The sequence below is a fragment of the Meriones unguiculatus genome, chromosome 5 (genome assembly GCF_030254825.1).
Source record: "Meriones unguiculatus strain TT.TT164.6M chromosome 5, Bangor_MerUng_6.1, whole genome shotgun sequence".
In the NCBI taxonomy this organism is placed as follows: Eukaryota; Metazoa; Chordata; class Mammalia; order Rodentia; family Muridae; genus Meriones; species Meriones unguiculatus.
The window spans coordinates 84,294,288-84,312,134 of record NC_083353.1 but is presented as its reverse complement, the minus strand read 5'-3'; the positions used below and the strand labels follow the sequence as shown (position 1 = coordinate 84,312,134).

At 41.9% G+C, this 17,847-nt stretch overlaps 1 protein-coding gene and 1 non-coding gene across 4 annotated transcripts in view; one reads left to right on the top strand and one right to left on the bottom strand.

Moving 5' to 3' along the window:
• The window catches only part of Prickle2 (prickle planar cell polarity protein 2), a 331,379-nt gene that overhangs the window by 209,746 nt on the left and 103,786 nt on the right, over positions 1 to 17,847 (top strand). The window lies entirely within an intron of this gene.
• On the bottom strand, positions 3,355 to 3,486 carry LOC132654422 (small nucleolar RNA SNORA17). Its single transcript, XR_009592074.1, has one exon. It is a non-coding gene; the product is annotated as a small nucleolar RNA SNORA17 (small nucleolar RNA).

Genomic DNA, 17,847 nt, shown 5'->3' with positions numbered 1-17,847 from the left:
CTGTGTGGAGGGAAGATGTGCATTATTAAACAGAATTCCAGGAATCTCTTGTAGGGCTCAATTTAGCCTGGAACTGAACAGTGTGAAACACAGACTCAGAGGAGGAGACGGGTAAACCATGAAGGATGTACCAACAAGGGATAGGCCAGGAGCATTTAGTTTCTCAATTTTAAGAGTATAACTTATGCACACTAAAACATGAGAAATCTTCCCTTTCAGCTACTCTCATTAGATGCGATTGACTACCTTAGTTGGTGGGCAGGTAATTATAGCCCCTAATACTCATGCAAGTTTCTGGGTATATCTATCTGATACTGTACAGGGCGCTTTGTAAACATACTAAGGTTATCAACCATTGTCTATACGTTTAGAGAAGAGGTATCTTCAGAGCAAAATTAGTAACCAAAATTTTCTCTCTCTCATGTGCACATGCAAGCAGGCACACGCACAGAGTGAGAGTGGGAAGTAGGGACAAGACCAGGCCAGGAATAGACATATACTTTTCGATTCTAATAAGAAAGCTAGTTCCATTATAGCAGGATTTTGTTTCAAACAAAAATAAATTATTTACCTCCTGCAGCAAGCTATTTATAGCTGTAAAGGAGCAGATAAGGTTAAAAAGAAAAAGGAAGATGCGGGTGCCATAGCAGCTGCACTTCTTCTTCTTTTTTTCTCCGTCAGTCAGCAACCCGATAACTCCATAGGTGTGACAGTCTCACTGTGCTATAATCAAAACAAAAATAAGCTATGTGGTCCCTAGCGTCAGCTTCTGAGAAGGTGCTGCGTCTTCCAAGGCCTCCCTGGGACAAGGTGCTCGCCTCATCAGTGACCGACACTAGCCTGACAGTCTGCTGAGCAGCCTGCGTCACTCCACCCTCATCCTGTGCAAGGTAATGGCCCCAGAGGATAAGTCCAGCGCCCTCATTAAAGCAGCTGATGTCAGTGTGGAACTTCTGTGGCCTGGCTGGTTGGCAGAGGCTCTTGCCAGTGTCAGATTGGGGGCCTCATCTGCAACTGGGTTAGAGGACAGAGGCCTGGTCCAGCACCTGGAGTTTTGCCTGCGGGCAATCCTGCCCCCCTCCTGAGGAGGAGAAAGTAGAAGCTGGAAAGAAATATCTGAGAGTCTGATGTCAGGGGCTTTGGTGGTTTTGACTAAACCTCTCTTGTCAATGTGTTCAATTAAAAGCCAAACCTGTTTTGTTTTGTGTTTTCAGTTATGTGGAAATGAAGGGATATGGTTGTTTGTTATTTTCATCACTGAGTGTTAGTAGGGAAACTGAGGTTCTGTCTTAAAGTGCTTGATCTCATTAATTAAAGGACTTAGAAATAGACCCAGAAGGCCATGACAATTTTATTAGGGCGTAAGAGAAAAGCAGCACAGGTTAGGTGAAAACCTCCACAGCTGCCAGGAAGAGATCGAGAAAAAAAAAAAATTTTAAGTATTTAGGTTAGGTATGGAGGAGAAATAGAGACCACCTTTAGGAAAGAAAAGGTTCTCCCAAGAATAGAAATGGACTCCTGAGCTGAGAAAAAAGAGCCCGGAAGTTTTTATTGGTTCTTTGTGAATCTCACACCATACACCCACTGCAGTCCCACTCATCTCCCCTTCTCCTGGCACCCACCCTCTACTCTTCCAACCTCCCTCCCACTGCCTGCCAACAAAGAGAAAAAAAGACTCCGTGGAAGCTGTCGGGTGTTGCAGTGTGTCCCACAGTATATCCTTCTGTCCACGCTTCTTTGCTTGCAGATGTTCGTTGCAACGGCTTGTTGGTCTGATACGAGGCCCCTGGCTTCTTCTACTCTGTCAATACTGGAATGTTACTGGGATCATCCTCTCCAATATCCTGTTGTGTAGCCCTGTAACATGGAGATCCTGTAGTTTGGGATCTGCTCAGCCCCTTCACGCACTCGAGCAATTCATCAATGGGATGTATTTTGGAGTGAGCCAATTCAAAGCTCTGAATCTGAGCCTGGAAGGTATCTGAGCTGGTCAGCTTGCTAGCTTTCTCACTCTCGTGCCTTCAGAGTGGCTCACTGGCAGCCCCCTCTTTCAGGGCCAGCTCTACCCGGCTACCCAGGTGAAGTGCAAGTCCTGTTCTCCTGAGTGCTGTAACTGGTGAGAGACGTGGCCAGTTCTCCTATATTGTGACCTCGGGGCCAGCTCTCCTACCTGCCATAGATGGCCAGGGACAAAGGAGGGGACGAGTATGTCTCTCCCTCATCCATGCCACTGCCCAGCAGACAAGAGGCAGGCCCGCTCTCCCATACTCATGCCCTTGGGGACAGCTCACCTGCAACCCCCACATCTAGGGCCAACTACTGTACTGCCCAGGCGAGGTGCAGGGTCTGCTCTCCCAAGCGTTGCAGCAGGTGAGGGGCAGGGACAGCTTTCCCACTCTGATGACCAGCTCTCCTATGTGCCATAGGTGGCAAGGGGTGAGAGAAGGGATCATTTATCCCTTGCCCATGTCACTGTAGAGCAGACAAGTAGCAGGGCCAGCTCTCTTACGCTCATGCCCTCAGGGCTGGATCAACATCCCCTGCCACCAGGGTTAACTCTACAGTGCTGCCCAGGCGAGGTGTAGCACCTGCTATCCTGAGTGCTGCAGCTGGTGAGGGTCAGGGACAGCTCTCCTGCTCTCCTGCTTCCAGGGCCAGGTTTCCCACAATGCTCAGGAGAGGGGTGGGACCAGTTCTGTTCAGTTGATGCTCAGATATCAACATGTCTCTGGGCAGCAGCCCAGACTAGGGACATCTGCCTGGCCTTTGATGGTAACAGTCCCCTGCTGCTTCAGGGCCATGTATCCAGACATGCCCCACTGGCAGCACAGGCTAGGACCTCACCACGGTCTCAGATGGCATCACTGGCTATTCACATCAGGCTGTTCCTCACAACCCTTAAGTTTCCCATTCTGCCTCTCTTCATTCTTGTGTTTCTCTTTTTCTTCCATTCTTCACCACTTACTTATTCCTCTTAGTGGTGCCCAGAGTCTCTGAGTGTCTGAGGTTGCCTCAGGAGTGGTCTCAGGAGTCCTATGCCCAACTCATGCATTATGGCACCAGGAAGGAGTCATGAATAGCATGGTCTGCCTCTCTCCCAGGCCTGTGCAGTATCCAACTGCAGGCTAGCTTTCTGTCCAGTCCCGTGGCGCCCATCAGGGGGTCATCTCCAGCTTACTGCTCACCTGGCCCCCCCATGTGAGGTTCGTTTTCTTGGGTTCATTCCTGCCCGGGCCCTCAATCCCAGGCAGGGTTCTTCTAGTCTCTGACTTGCCCCACCCCCCAATCCTGGGAACGATCAGGGGCTGCATGATGCTGGACTGGTGGTCAACTTAGACTTGCTTTTTTTCAGGGAGTGTTAGACTAGTAATCATTCAGATGTTCGTAAGTCAGAACACTGAGCATAGACATAGCGTCTCTCCTCTCTGTCACCTCCTGGCACACATGTGACACAGCAGCCACACCTGCAATGCCTCTAGGGTCAGGCCCGCAGTGTCTTTGATACCCACTCCCTCCCCACTTGAACAGTCTGGGACCGTTTATCCCATATATTCCTTGGATGATGTCAAGGTAAGGAAGGCTCCCAATCTTCATCTGAAAACTGCCTTCACTTATCGGTTCATCTTGAGGTAGCTCTTTTTCTGCTCCTATTCTGTCACATGAAGACATCATCAGCTATTAGATCTTACAGCCAGCCATAAACTAGGCTGTGGTTACTCATCCATTTATTTAGCTAATCATTATGAAAGGCCTGTTAACAGAGCAGAGATGAGTGTAGAGAGCAGGCCCTGAAATTGACGGGTTCTTGTGGCTCTTTACAATGAATTGTACAAAAACTCATCTATTGTTACAGGATAGGAGTTAGTTCATTAAGGGGAAGGAACAGAGTGGTCTAAAGGTGTGCTGTGTCTCCCCTGTGGCCTGACTCCAAGAGGACAAGAAGAGCTGAGGTCTCTCATGGCCTTTTGGGTATTGTTAGCATAGTACTCACCTCTCCCAAGTTTGTGTGACACAGCTTTTCCAGGCATGTTCCCTTGGATGAATGAAGCTCAGATGGTAAGGGCTGCCTGTCTTGCCCTCCTTTCTTATGTTTGTCTCTGTAACTTCCTCTGTTCCTCTGTTTTCCTGCCTCAGGACTACTGTGTGTCCTGGTGAAAAGATCAGGCCTGACCACAAGTCCCAGGAACTAGGCCATAGGTCACCAATCCCAGGAATAAGAAAGCCATAAAATTACCCAAGGAATAGGCTGGAAGTAACCACAAGAACGGGGAGGTATCTTATCTCAGGGTGGGGCATCTGTGCTGGGCAGCCCACCAACCTAACATTCCTAATGTTAGTTAGGCAATCACTTTGTAACAAGCTTGCCCTTGCTGAATATCATCCAATCATGTAATTGCTAAGCTGGGAATTCCGGGTTCTTGCTCAAGCCCCAAATAAAAACCCTGCCATGTAGCTGCTGCTGGCTCTCCTCTCTAATCCACTGGATTTATCTCTCCCCCTCTTGCTCTTTGTTTTTGCATATGTGGTCCGGCTCTTGATGGCCTTTGGGGACCTTAAGGTCTGGGCACAACACTGGCTCTGAGAATAGAAGGCTGGGTGGAACTGACGAGACTTCTGAGAGTATAAAGCAGAATAAGTGAGTAAAACACATTAATGCTTAGTGAGCACTGGGTTTAGCTTTCAGAGTGGCAGTGGGAGGAAAACGGTAGACCCTTTGATTGACAAAACAATAATCTGCTGAAAAGCACATTAATACATATTTAAAAGCAATCATTTAAGGCTCCTGGAAGATTTCCTAATGTCATGAAGCCTAGTGGTAAAACATCTAATCAAGAAAATCTACCAAATTGTGCAAAGTGATACTCTGTGGCATTTGAACTATGACTCGCTCACCTTCATTTTCTCTTCTTACACAGATCAGTGTAATGGAAAATATACTCTGTATACAGTCAAGAACAGACATCTAGAGCTATTGTTTCATTTTGGGAGGGACAGCTTTAAAGATGGAAAACACCCTGCCCTTGCAAAGGAGCCTGTCTTTCACCAGATCAAAGTTTTAGGCAGTTTATTGCAAAAGGTATTGTCAAGAACAATAGAACAATCAGCTAGCCATGAGTACTAGCTAACAGATAGCTGTGAAACCAATAAATACAGACCAACCCAGTTGCCCAAGCATTCTGTGTTCATGCTGTCTGCCAACCACCACTGCAAGAGAAACAACTCCATTTCACTTCCATAACCAGTCACTAAACAAAAATAAACAAACTATGGGAAGGGGGGAGGTGGGTTGCAGTCAGAAGTATCACAGTGCTCTATGTAAAATGTCCATTTCAACAAAATATCTTCAATTTTTAAAATATTTTGAGAATTTCCAATATAAGTACTGTAGTTACATCATTTTCACTGCTTCTCTCCCCACACCAACTCTTCCTATGTCCCTCTCAAATTTGTGACTTCTTTAATTATTATTGTGTTACACCACACACACACACACACACACACACACAGAGACAGAGACAGAGATAAAGCCATTTATTGTTGCTCGTCTGTATGACGTGTATAGGACCGACCCCTTTGGATTGAATAATCTAGTGGAGGCTTACCCCTGGAGAAGACTGATGCCCCATCACTCAGCAGCCATTTAATCCCCTGTAGCTTTTCTTTTAGGGATGACGCTGGGAGATTCCTCCTATTGACGCTGGCATGTCAGCTGGTGTTGACATCCTGCAGGTTTCATTTGGTAACTGTATCGGTTTCCCCCAAGATATAAGTACTGCTATTGAATCCACGGGACATCCTGCCCCAGTAGTCATCACTACACTTTGTACACTTTACTGCTACCTAAGATTACTGACTGCATTTCTCCCTTGGCACCTGGCACAGCACCTTTGGATAATAGGAGAGCTAGTCCTTGGAGAGGAGGCATAGGGGTCAGTTCTAACTTGATTCCTGCAAATCCTGTGTCCAAAGCATATAGTATATCCAGCAGTAGGATCCTGCCTTCAGTATCTGTAAGGCAACAAAGGGCTATGATAACAGCCTATATTGTTCAGGGAGTCTCTTGGACATCCCTGACCAAAAACTCAAAGTATGGTTTTCCTCTGACTGGCACTGGGGTTTTTGTTGATAGTCTATGGCTCTCGGAGGAATATTGCCACCGAAGTACTGTAATCTTATTTAAACTATCAATATATCTATCCACCTATTCACGTATGTATATAGACACGCTTTACATGCATGTAATTTTAAGTAGACATAAAATAATGTCTTTGGTAGCGTTTTTTTTTTTATCCCTCTTCCCTCACCCAAAAGCATTATTCCCCCAAATGGTGTACTTCATTAATATATAATAAATATACACATGTAGTTTATATGTCTGTATAGATAGGAGTAAATATACATGTATGTATTTTAAGTAAACATAAATTAATGATTCTCTATGGCTTTTTTCAATCATCTATAGAGTTCTTTATTCCTCCTGCCTTGCTTTCTCTGTGTGTTGTCTTCTTTTCCTTCTCACTAGTTAGAGTCCCTCCATTTTTTCCCATTTCCCCCTTCATAGCACCTATGTCCTACTACCCCCCCCAGAGCTTTTTCCAACACACACACATACACACACATACACACACAATCACTTTTTTTGTTTGCTTCTGAGCTGTTTGGTTCTTCTACACTCACATCTAAAGAGTCAGCCCTAGGATCCGCAAAGAAGACAGAAAATGACAGCATTTGTCTTCAGGGTTGCTTTACTCGGTATGATATTTTCTAGTTCCATCCATTTATCTGGACATTTCTTGATTTTATTCTTTTCTACTGATGAGTTGGATTCCACTGTGTGAATGTATGTACCACGTCTCTCTCACCAGTTTCACCAGTTGAAGGACATTTGGGTTTTTATATTGTATAGCTATTGTGAGAGGAGCTATATTAACATGGCTGAGCATGTATCTGTGGGAGCAGGCTATTGATTTGGGGGCCACATGCTAATGAGTGGTATAGCTAGATCATATGGTAGATCAACTTTTAGCTCTGAGAATTCTCCACACTGATTTCTGGAGTAACTACACTGGTCTGCAGTTCCACCAACAGTCATTGAAGGTTCTCCTTCCCCCACATCCTCGCTGTTTTCTTGATCTTGCCCATTCTAACTAGGATAAGATAACATTTCAAAGTAATCTTAATTTTCATCTCCCTGACTTCTGACGTTGTTGAACACTTCAAAAGGTATTTCTTAGCCATTATTATTTTTCCTTTTGAGAATTCTCCTTTTAGATATGTAGCCCATTATTTTTAATTAGATTTTTTTTGACTCTTTGGTTGTTGTCATTGTTGTTCATGATATTATTCTGTTATTTCTGTTAATACTATAAATATTAACCTCTACCAGATGTATAGCTGACAAAGATTCTCTCCCACTCTCTAGCCTTCCTCTTCACTGACTTGATTTGTGTCTTTGCTTTTCTGTTTTATGAAGATGATTTTTGTCAGGTTTTCCTGAGCAAATGGAATTTTATTCACAAAGTCCATTCCTGCACATAGGGTACTGCCTTTGTTTTCTTCTCGAAGTTCCAGTGTTTCAGATTTTCCATTGAGGTCTTTGGCCCATTTGGAGTTGATTTCTGTGTTTGGTGATAGGTATAAGTCTAATTTCTTTGTTGTTGTTGTTGTTGTTTTTAATTTTTATTTTTTATATTAATTACAGTTTATTTACTTTGTATCCTAGCTGTAGCCCTCTCCCTCATTCCCTCCCAATCTTACCCTCCCTCCCTCATCTCCTCCCTGCCCCTTTCTAAGACCACTGATAGGGGAGGTTCTCCTCCCCTTCCATCTGACACTAGCTTATCAGGTCTCATCAGGACTGGCTGCATTGTCCTCCTCTGGGGCCTAGTAAGGCTGCTCCTCCCTCGAGAGGGGGGGAGGTCAAAGAGCCCACCACTAAGTTCATGTCAGAGACAGTCCCTGTTCCCCTTACTAGGGAAACCCACTTGGATGCTAAGCTGCCATGGGCTACGTCTGAACAGGGGTTCTAGGTTATATCCATGAATGGTTCTTGGTTGGAGTATCAGTCTCAGAAAAGACCCCTGTGCCCACAGATATATTTGGTCCTTGTGGCGTTCCTATCCTCTCCAGGTCTTACTAACTCCCCCTTCTTTCATAAGATTCCCTGCGCTCTTCCCAAAATTTGGCTATGAGTCTCAGCATTTCCTTTGATACACTGCTAGGTAGAGTCTTTCAGAGGCCCTCTATGATAGGCTCCTGTCCTGTTTCTTGTTTTCTCCTACTTTCAATGTCCATCCCATTTGCCTTTCTAAGTAAGGGTTGATCATCTTACCCCAGGACCTCCTTCTTGCTTAGCTTCTTCAGGTGTACAGATTTTAGTATGTTTATCCTATCTTATAGGTCTAGTATCCACTTATAAGTGAGTATATACTGTGTGTGTCTTTGCTTCTGGGATACCACACTCAGGATGATCTCTTCTAGATCCCACCATTTGCCTGAAATTTTCATGATTTTCTTGTTTTTAATTGCTGAGTAGTATTCCATTGTGTAAATGCACCACAATTTCTGTATCCATTCCTCCGCTGAGGGACATCTGGGTTGTTTCCAGGTTCTGACTATTACAATTTCATTCTACTTATGAATATCCACTTTCCCAAGTACCATTTTTTTGAATATGTCTTCCTCTTCTCCAGAGTGTCTTTTTAGCCTGTTTGTCACTATCTCATATCTATAAGTAGAACATTCATATCTGAGTCATCCATTTTGCTCCGTTGATCTACATGTCTGTTTCGTTGCAGTCCCATGGTTTTAATACTTGAGCTTTGTAATGTAGCTTAAACTCTGGAATGGTAGTACTTCTGGCATTGTTCCTTTTGCTCTGGATTACTGTAGCTATCTGCACTCTTTCGAGATTCCATTTGAAGTTTAGGAAGCTCTTTTTATTCTGTGAAGAATATCATGCAGTTTGATTGGGATTGCCTTGAATCTTTAAATTGATTTGGATAGAATGTTCATTTTCATACTGTTGATTCTACCATTTCACAGGCATGGGAGGTCTTTCCATCTTTAATGTCTTCCTCAATCTTTTCTTCAAAAATTCATTTTCATTGTAGAGGTCTTTGACCACCTTTTTTTTTGAGGTTATTATAAATGTTTCCAAGATCTCTTTCTCACTGTGCTTGTCATTGGTATATAGAAAGGATACTTAGTATTTCTGTTTCTTGGTTGGTTGGTTGGTTGGTTGGTTTTCAAAACAACATTTCTCTGTGTTAGTACTAGCTGTCCTGGAACTCACTTTGTAGACCAGGCTGGTCTTGACCTCAAAAATGTTCTTACTGCTGTCACATGAGTGCTGGGAAAAAAAGGTGTGCACCACCACTCCCCAGCTTTGGCTACAGATTTTTGTGAGCTGGTTTTGTACTCTGTCACTCTTCTAAAAATGTTGATCATTTCTAAAAATTTCTTTCTTAAGACTGCTTTCAATATATCCTAGAAGTGTGTCATTATGTTTTCATTATTTATTATTCATTATTTTTATTATTCATTATTATGTTTTCCTCTATAGGTGTCTGTTAGGTCGATTTGTTACAAGATGTCATTTAATTCTGAAGAGGCTTATAACCAGCCAAAGTACTGCAAGTAATCGTTTAATGCTCAGCCATAAGTGGGAGGCTGAGCCACCCCCTCAAAGACCCAGGGACTCTGCCAGTAGGGGAAGCAGGAAGAATAGAAGGGGCTCAATAGATAAAAGCAATATATATATATAAATGTCATAATAAAATCCATCATTATACAATTATGTGTAATTAATATGGGTTCATCCATTGTTGAGGTTAACATCTTCACGATTCTTAACCTTTCAGTAATGCCAGCAGATGGGGAACAACGTCTCTTTTAGGGAATGCTTCATTTCCAAACTGTAAAATTACACTATGCAATGTTGAATGAATGAAATTCTGATATAAGCTACAACATAGATAATTTTTAAAAATCCATTATACTAAAGAAAAATAATTCACAAAGGTTTGCATATGATAAATTTTATTTAAATGAAATGTGCAAAGTAGGAATATTTGGATATACAAAGTAGATTAATGTTTGGCTAAGTCCGAGATAGTGAGGTCACTAGGGAGCAACTCATTAAAGAGTTTGTTTGTAGCTCACTTGAAGTTCTAAAATTAGCTCATGGAAAAACGTTGTGAATGTACTAGAACCATGTAGTGGTGCACTTCCAATGTGTGACTTGCTTGGTGTATAAAATATGTCTCGACAAAATTGTCGTAAGAGAATATCAAAGGGAAAATGTCAGAAAAGTGTTGGGAGTATGAGGGTAGTGGGGGCCATTATTCTTACAAAGGATGAAAAGGCCTCATGGGCTGATGGTTGGATTTGAAAAGCTGACAGTGAGCCATGCTACTGTCTACAAAACAGACCATTTCAGAGGAAGAACAAATGCAAAAGCTTGGTGGGGGGCATGAGCCTGGCATGTTCAAGACCTGATATTTAGATTATAGAAAGGCAGAGAGCAGCAGGAGAGAGTGTTAGGGGAGTGTATGGCCTCAATCCGCAAGGGCAACTTTTACAGAAGCAGAATTGGTGGATTTTGTGCAGAAGCCTGGCACAGTCCAGTCTCCCAAAGAGACTCACACAGAGGGGCCATTGTGTGAACAGCCTAAAGAAAGAGAGGTGGTAATCGACCAAGAGAAAGGCTGAGTTCATGATCACCTGGATCTCCATACAGGAGAGGCATGGAAGTGGCTTGGACTGCAGTGATAACAATAGAAGCAGGGGCTGGCAAGATGGCTCAGAGGTTAAGAGCACTGACTGTTCTTCCAAAGGCTCTGAGTTCAATTCCCAGCAACCACATAGTGGCTCACAACCATTTATAATGAGTTTTGATGCCCTCCTATGGTGTGCAGGCAGAATACTATATAAATAATAAATAAACAAATCTTTAAAAAAATAGAAACAGAAGAAAGATGTTGGACAGAGCTGATATCTAACTCAGTAGAATTAGGTAAGAGCCAGAAAATGTCTGGTGTTCAAAACAAGATTAGTAAATGTCTTAATTTTGGTAAGCCATAAGGTAGTTGTTGGAAACTATTTAACTTTGTTGTAACATGAATATGGATACCTAACAGAAATACATATGTAGATAACAATGTAAAATGCAAAATATTTATACTATCTAAAGAGAAACCAAAATATGAGTAGATACCAATGTAGACACATGGATGGTATGATTTTGTTCTAGCATTTATGAGAAGACATGAAGCAAACTATTTTGGCTTTTAAGGTATAGATTTTCCCTCTTATGACTTACAAGCTAAGGTTAAGAGTAAGGAATGTATAAAGGTGATCTCAAAGGAATTTGCTCTTTTTTCATTGTGATGATGAAGTTGCTAATCTAACTGGATTTTCTTCGGGCCACTCATTCCCTAAAGCTTTTATTATTTATGAAAGCTTGGCCTTAGCTTAGGCTTGTTCCCAACTAGCTCTTATAACTTAAATTAACCTGTTCATATTAATCTCTGTTCTGCCATGTGGTTCATTACCTTTCCTCAGTCCTGCCACCTGTTTCTTCCTTTGTTTCTGGCTAGTGTCTTCTCCCACCTCAGATGCCTTCCTCAAGCTCCTATCTCTGCTGGAAGTCCCGCCTATCCTCTCCTGCCTCAGCAATTGGCCATTCCACTCTTTATTAGACCAATCAGAAGGTGAGGGAAGTGTATGTTTACAAAATATGATGCAGATGCTGAGCCAAAGTCAGACAGCACCCAGCTATCTGGTGGGACAGAATTAACAATTGAATATACAGAGACAACCTTCACGTAGTATACAAAAAGGTTACCCCAACAAGCCAATATTTCAAAGCAGAAACTAAAGCTGGTTTGTGGGGATATTGATACAAACATAGTAGCTGAGAAGCCTTTGACATCTACATTTAGATATGATGGGGATATGTGAGCCTAGAGTTGATGGGAATAGTTTGGTCCTAACTCACTAGTATCAAGACAGAAGTTATAACCATAGACCAGATCTGAGTACTGAATGAGAATAAGGAAAGTACAAGTCCCACAGCCGAGCCCAGCTGGGAGTTCTTTAGCACAGAGCTGTCAAGGAGACAAGGACAAGCAAGGGAGAGACCAAAGAGTTGGAGCCACAGGAGACTGTGGCATCTACCTTTTATTTTTTTTTCCTCACTCCACAAAATTTTTTCAGCGTACAGTAATCATTGAGCTGCTATTGCAGAAGTAACCCCAAATGCCCTCCAATTTCTAGAGAGCAGAAATTGTCAACCATTTCCTCCTCAACAAGTATTCATCAGTTGTCAGGCCGCAAGGTACCAGGTGCTTGGACTAGAGTAGTAAACAGCAATAATAAAGATATAGTATCTCCTCCAAATAGCACAGTTTAGATAGAGTAACGTTAATTATATAATTATTGGTGTCTTAATTACTTTTCTGTTACCGTGAAGAGACACCATGACCAAGACACTGCACTTAGAAGAAACAGTTTATTGGGGCTTATAGTTCCAGAGGCTTAGAGTCCATCATGAGGAGCGAGACAGCAGGTATGGCATTGGAACAGCAGGGGAGAGCTTACATCCTTATCCAGAAGTAGGAGGCAGAAAGAGAAAGCTAACTGGGAATAATGTGGGCTTTTGAAAACTCAAAGCTCACTCCCAGGGTTATACCCCCTCCAACGAAGTCATACCTCCTAATCCTTCCCAACAATTCCACCAGCATTGGACTAAGTATTCAACTGTATAGGCCTTGGGGGTCATTCTCATCCAACCACCACAACTGGTATTAAGGGAGTATCACCACCACTGAGAATGAAAGGCTATGACATAGAATTAGAACTTCAAAGGAAAGAGCTCCTGCCTCTGAGAGAAACCCTATGTATTCTCTTTGTACAAAGCAATCCACCATTTAGAGAAACAGAGAATATTCTGTGCCCTATGGTTTCTTAAGAAATTATTTTCAACATATTATACTTGGAGTATTATGATAACCCCTGGACTTTGAAAATTGTGAAGCTTGAATTAAAGGAAGGACCATGGGTGTTATAATGACCCAGGAATTGATCTGTTATGAATCCTTGTTCCATTCATATAGTCTGTATGGCACATGATGGTAAAGGTACATTTTTACGTGAGGACTAAGTGACATCATGTGCATAGAGCACCTGGCGCTCAGGTCCTTCTTGTTCCTCGTGAATGACTGTGTCGGCTGTCCATCTGTGACGTTTCCTCTTCCAGAATAATTTCTCCAGGGAAGATCTTTGCTGTCCACTCGCTACTTTGGGAGGCAGATAGTTTTTCCAGTCTTTTTTTTTTTTCAAAGGTATTGTATATTTTACCATAGTTCTCTCAAGAGAAGTGTCTCTTTGTAGCTGCCTTTGGAAAGTGCTAGAAAACCAAAGCATCCTATTCAGTAAAGCAGCCTTATTCTCCTCCAAAGAAATCCAGGTTTATACTAAGCAGGTTGAAGGAACCAGTAATCCAAAAAGCTTCCAGAGTAAATGCAGCTATTTTTTTTCTTAATTAAAAACCTATTTATTAGCACACCATGCTAATTTAGTGATATGTTAATGAAAATGTGCAGCAGTAAGCCTGCTTAAACCACTGACACAATTTTTAACTTTTTGGAGTGAGGATTTAGTAGTCTTTTATTTTGATATGCACAGTAATGCTTGTCCATATCTCTTATTTTAATTAATATAATTAAAATAGGATAAAAGCCAATGTTAAAATTGTATGCATTTCATTATTGGGATCAAGACTAATTAAAGTATATGAAATGTGGCAATTCCTAAGATGATAAGAAAGTACAGAATATTGTTTTTCTGAATTTAAAATGTGGCAGGTGGTTTTTCATAGGATTTAGAAATGTCAGTGATCTGTGGAGTATTCATAACATGTTTATATATATACATATATATATGTATATATATATATATATGGACAAAAAAAGGCCTGGGGAGGAGTCCTTTATCATAAAAAATTTTATCATGTGTTATAGCAACAATCCTTTCCATGTCTTTCTTTAAAAAACAAGTGAAAAAACAAAAAGATACAGTTTGACACATAAACTAGTCTTCGAGACCCCTGTCTAGTAGCCTTGTATAGCCCTGTATAACCTCTGTGTAGCCTTGATTATCTAAGAACTTACTCTGTAGACCAGGCTGGCCTCAAACTCGGAGATCTGCCCGCCTCTGCCTCCCGAGTGCTGGGGTCAAAGGCTTGTGCTACCACCACCAGGCTCATCTAGCCATTCTTGAGCTTGAATGGTAGCAGGCTGTCTTTTGTAGGTGGAAAAGCTGAAGCTAGGATGGACTGCCATTACCATAAACATGCATCCGGTAGGCGAGAGAGCCAGACTTCATCCAGATCGTGTTTTTGGGCTCTTGCTAAGATGTTAGGAACCTGAATTGGAAAAGTGGTTGGAAGCCATTGAGGATGTCTCTCCTGAGCACTTCCTTCTGAGATGCTAGCACCACCTCTGTGGGTACCTTCTACCTCTGCCTCCACAGCAGAAAGGCCACATTCTTCAAACATGTGTTCCTTGTAAGGTAGCTTGGTGTAGAGACTGTTGCTTGAATGATAGTAAAAAGTCAAAACATATGTTTCCATTGTCTCCCTGTAGCACATGCTGCCATGATCCCAAGTATTCATTTGGAACTACCCAATGAATAAAGATTTTTTTTTTCACATGCTAAACATCTCCTTGTTTTATGACATCCTTGTTTGAATAGATTGTGGGGTTTAAATGTCTTTACGCAGCAAAAATGAAAGTTGATATGTGACATGCCTTACAGAGAGATGTTTTTATTATCTACGTTTCCTCTTCTTCTGGTACATACCCTGCTCAGCCTTCTTGCCGAGATGAAGTCATCCAACTGGTTCGATCAATCAAAGTGATATTACTCATCTCCAAGCTGAGTCACATGGAAGCCTATTCATTTCTCACTTCTTGTGTTGTTGGAACATGGAAATTACAGGTTGAAATCAGAGACGCAACAGGGGACTGGGACAGATCCCTGAGCCACAGCTTGGAGTGGCGGTCTCGGCAAAGCCTGTGTTCCCTGCCCCACTTTCCCGAGTCAGCCTTGCCTGAGTGAGAAATCGATGTTTCCTGTGTTAAACCACGAAATCCGAGATTGTTTAGTATGCTATAACCTGGTCTGTCCCTTTTAACATAGACAATTCTTTGTTATCATTCCCACCCTTATTTACTTACTGGATTTTGATGCCTGAATGTCAGAAAACCTCCAGAACAGATACGAGTGTATATGTGCGTGTGCGCACGCACACACACACATAGAATACACACTTGTGGAAAAAATGAAGTTAAACGATTGTTATTGGATGAGTGGTTTGAAGCCTTGGTCATGTCTCTTAGCAGTAATTAGGATTTCACAAAAGGTTCTGACCTTAACCAGCAATGATGGTCTTTATCTTTTTTAATTTGTCCAAAAAGGAAAATACCATCATCTCTCTAAGCGGTCCATTCCAGTCCTTATCTCAGTACTCAGAAGCCTTACTTAGGTTCGCTGTAAGTTCATCCCTTCATATTTGATACCTTTGGGAATGGAGATTAAGAAGTGCTCATTACACCCTTCCTCATAAAACCTTCTTCTAGGCTGTCATGGTCTTTGTCACCACATACCTTCTTTTCTCTAAGCTAACCAGCTAACCAGAAAGAATCAGATAGCCTTTCCTTGTAATTACCTAATACGGTTCTAACCCGTGCCAGCTGGAGTCTAGCGATGACTTGCTTCTCCAGCGGGTGGAGTGGTCTCTTTGTTACCTGCCATTGTCAACAGTGGTGCTGCCCTGTATCCTTCACCCATGTTTCCAAGCTTCCTAACTTTCTATTTATTAGTGCCTTTTTTTAATGTTAGTGCTTTTTCCTCCTGCCTAGCTACTAAAATTTGACCTTGGCAATTTCAGCAGAATTTTTTTTTTCTATTTATAGCTTCCAAATTTCATATCATGTTTAGGATAGGCCTTCCTCATAGAAAATTGTTTCCAAAAAAAAAAAAAAAGCAAAAATTGCTTTGACCTAAAGCATAAACCACTTCACAGTTTACCTGATCCTTTTTTTTTTTTTTAGTCACATTTGGCACAATCTTCTCTCCTTTCCCTATATGGTATTTTCACTTCTGCAATTTTCCATTTTCCAGGCTAAATACAAAGTTCTAAATGGCAGCTTCTGCACCCATTTTACTGGCCTTTAATGGATTCTTGATGGGTTTGCATGCCCTGTGCACATACTGCCTGTTCTTCTCTCCCTCTGCCCATGAAGTGTGCTTCCATCAATGTAGAGTTTTCCTCTGTTTTTATACGTACAATCCACACACTATGAGTTTGTCAGTAAACCAGGCCTCCGAACTTTTCCAAGTAGTTTTTACATGATCTTGTTGAATACTTAAAGGCATATTTTCAAAAACTCCTCAACAGAATGGTCTCCGGAATGAAGAGCATCACCATAAGAAATTATCTATCTGTAGACCATTACTTTAACAGTCTGTGCATTTCTGATTCATAGATATCCTGCTTCCTCCATACACTGAGCTTCGGAATGCTCCTCTGGACTGGAGCTAGCTCTCCTAAGGGCCACACAGACCCTTTTATAACACATATCATATCCTGCTCTGAAGGCTTATTTCATCATCTTCATTTTTCATTACAAAGCTCTTTTAAGGCTGGACCCATATCTGTCTTGGCCACCATAGCATCCCTAGGAATTAACAAGTGGAAAGAGCTCACGTAATGTATTTGATCCCAAGCACCACAAAATAGTGAGCAGATAGATGAAGCATGCCCTCCAGAAATATACAGACAGACACTGGCATAAGAAAAAAAAATCGATGATTTTTCAACTCTCTAATAACGCAAAAGAGCCTTAACTTTGAATTTTGAATTTCAGTCTTTTCCAAAGACAGTGGTGGGTGATTTGGTACTCTCTTGAGTGAAGCTGGCTGTGGCAGTGAGTTCTAGTTCCGAGGCAGTCACATGGTCAAAAGAAGAAGCTCTGCTACTCTGAGTGTGCCACATCAGGCAGCCGCCATGCTTCGTAGGTCAGGTGTTTCAGAAGCGTTGAAACTTACATTTCTCTGCTCTGGCTTATGAGGAGTCACCTCACTGTGTGTGGAGGAGGGTCTGTGATTGTTTTATCTCAATCATACTTTCAGAAATGAAAATGGCTCCCTCTTAGTGTCAATCAGTTTTTCGTTTGGGTTTTTTGTTGTTGTTGTTTTGTTTTGTTTTGTTTGCTTTTATTTTGTTTTGTTTTATGCTTTCTTATGTGTTTTTTTTTTTTGAGTCAAAGGTATTTGTGTTAGAGCATATAGTATAGGGCATGTGAGAAGCTTACCTACATTAGGTGGAACTTTGTGGGTTTACCCTTGGGAGTGGGAATGATTTTAAAGTCTTGCTTTCAACCCTTTAAGTCAGTCAGTTAAATAGACTGTACCAAAGTTAGTGATGATAACATGATTTCTTCTATGAACACCTAACATTGTCAAGTGTGTGCTATATAGGCTCAATGTAGAATATTTCACATTAATTTCACTTAATTCCCCCCAACAGCTCTATGAAGATAGGCAAGGTTAGCATCCTGTGTTACAGATGGGAACCCTGGGCTTACAGACTGTCAGTATTAGTCAGTGATGGAGGGCTTACCTAGCATGTGCAAGGCCCACCCAGAGTTTATCACTAGCAGCAAGACAGTCTCAGGCTTCAAATCAGAGAACTAGGATGGACCCCAGAGCATCCATTCAGAACTCCATTCCATAGTTTACTACCAATTCCATTTATATTACCAGTTCTTACGAAATCTG